The following is a 2484-nucleotide window of genomic DNA, read 5'->3' on the forward strand; positions in this document are numbered from 1 at the left end:
CACTGACCACCAAAAGGCAGACGCTCAACACAAGAGCTGCCCCCTGGTGGTCAGTGTGCTCCCACAATCAACCTCCCATGGCCCCTTTTTCCAGCTGGCCAGCCAATCTCTTGTGGCCCTTTCTCCTGGCCAGCCAGCCCCCAGATAGGCTTTGGTCACTGGCCAGACTGAGGGACACCACCTTTAGTGGTATATAAAGAATAGTTTCAAAGCCCTAAAAATCCTCTGTGATCCAATTATTTCTCCCTTTCTCCTTTGATATTTTGGTAACCACTGATTTTTTTTTTTTTTTTTTTTTTTTTTTTTTTTTTTTTTTTTTTTTTTTTTACTGTTTCCCTGGAATGTCATAGAGTTGGAATCATATCTTTTGTAGCTTCTTAGGTTGGCTTCCTTTTTTAGTAATATGCATGTAAGATTTCTCCACTCTTTTTCATGGCATAACAGTTCCTTTTTCTTTCTTTTTTTTAGCATGAATAATATTCCATTGTCTGAGTGAATCACAGTTTATTTACCCATTTACCAACTAAAGAGACAACTTGGTTGAATCCAAGTTTGGGCAGTTATAAATAAATCTGCTATAAACATCATGTGCAGGATTTTGTGTGGACATAAGTTTTCTACTCATTTTGGGTAAATACCAAGTAGTGTGATTGCTGTATCATATGGTAGGAATATATTTAACTCTTTCAGAAACTGCCAAACAGTCTTCCAAGGAGGTTGTACCATTTTGCATTCCCACTCGCATTAATGTTGCATTTTCCCTGTTGCTCCACATCCCCACCAGCATTGAGTGCTGTCAATGTTTTGGATTTCAGTCATCCTAATGTATGTGTAGTGGTATCTGATTTTACTTTGCAGCTTTCTAATGATGTATGATGTTGAACATCTTTTCATATGTTTATTTGATAAATATGGAATATGTAACACATGTACATATCATTTTTGCACAGAGGACATACTAATCTCTGCATCATTCAAGTTTTACTATGTGTACTTTCAAAGTGAGCACTGTCCTTTCACTTAATTCTTAAGATAAAGGGTGCAACAGTTATTGTAAAACAGATAGCATGTAATGTTGAGATCACTGGGGGGTGCCAATAATAAAAGTGCCATGTCTATTTTTAGAAATTACAAATGAACTCAGACCTGTGAATGAAGAAAACAGAGCAAGAGGCATCTGGAAACACAGAGGGGGGAAAGGAACTGTAGAAAGAGGGTGTACTTTCAGCCTAGGGAAGCACCCTAGGTTCAGTGTGTGTGCAGACACAAGCAGGGCATATTTGAAAAGGAAATTAAAAAACCAGCAAAAACGAATAAACTAGTAGTAGCAAGGGAGTTATTGGAACTTTGTTTTAGAAATACTTAGAAGTTTTCGTCTAATATTTTATTTTTTCACCTTTTCTTCCAGCCTCAAGTCCTATTTACACAAAGGTAAAGAAATTAAATTTTTGTATGAAAAAAAACAGTGGGACTCCACAATTATAAAAAAATTTTTAATATTACTAAAGTAATATTTCTTTCTAAATTACTCTAAATTCAATTTAATTCTATATTGATGAGACTAAAATCTTTCTAAAATGTATAGGAAGGAATTAGTACATCTAAGCAAATTTTGATAAAGAATAATATGAAAGGATCTTTATTAATATATATTACAATGTTATACAATGGTAGTAATTTGAAGAGAATAGTGCCTATACAAAATAAAATTATGAAGTCAATTTAATAGAATATAAATTTCAGAAAAAGATTTTTGCATACAGAGACATATTATATGATAAATAAGAAATGTAATACATTGGAAAGATATGGACAATTGTTATCTCAATGTATGATAATGTCGAGATTATTGTCTATTCATTTTAGGGAGAGTAAGCATAATAATATACACAGAGTAAATCTTAGAAGAGTTAAAGCTTAAAGCTTAAAACCATAGGCTTCTAGTTTCTGGTAATATGGTCTCAATTAAGATCAATTTTAGTGCTGAAATTAATTATACTTGCTGGATAAACTTAAAAATATCTTAAAGGCTAAAATACAATATATAGTGATGTCAAAATGCACTATAGTCAAAGCTGAAAAGGATGTGGAGCACAGCGAAATAGCAAAGCACCCCTTCCTCCTTTTACTTAGCAAACATAAGTAAATGGGGACTGGTTCTGAGCACCACTCAGGGTAGAAGGAATGTTAATAAAAAGCCTGGAGCCCATACTGAGCATTCACTTCATCCCAAAATGGAGGAATGTGCAGTGATACACCCTCGGTGGAAGCAAGGACTCGAATTAAACCAGCCACCATGCAGACTTACAACTTGTGTTTGTATGTTCTGGAAGGTTCAAAGGAGCACAAGCTGTCAAATTACTTTAAAGGAGTTCAGGACTGCTGAAGCCCCGAGGAGCACAGTGGGTGTGCTTAGGCAAACCCTGCACAAATAGGTTCTGAAGTGGTCAACACAAAGTCAATGATGCAGATGCAGAGGAAAAC

At 35.2% G+C, this 2484-nt stretch overlaps 1 non-coding gene across 1 annotated transcript; it reads right to left on the reverse strand.

Annotated features, from left to right (window-relative positions):
- Positions 1-905: 905 nt before the first annotated feature.
- Positions 906-1009, reverse strand: LOC118710205. Its single transcript, XR_004985332.1, has one exon. It is a non-coding gene; the product is annotated as a U6 spliceosomal RNA (small nuclear RNA).
- Positions 1010-2484: the final 1475 nt, after the last annotated feature.

This window comes from Pipistrellus kuhlii, unplaced genomic scaffold (assembly GCF_014108245.1).
Source record: "Pipistrellus kuhlii isolate mPipKuh1 unplaced genomic scaffold, mPipKuh1.p scaffold_m20_p_1, whole genome shotgun sequence".
Taxonomy (NCBI): Eukaryota; Metazoa; Chordata; class Mammalia; order Chiroptera; family Vespertilionidae; genus Pipistrellus; species Pipistrellus kuhlii.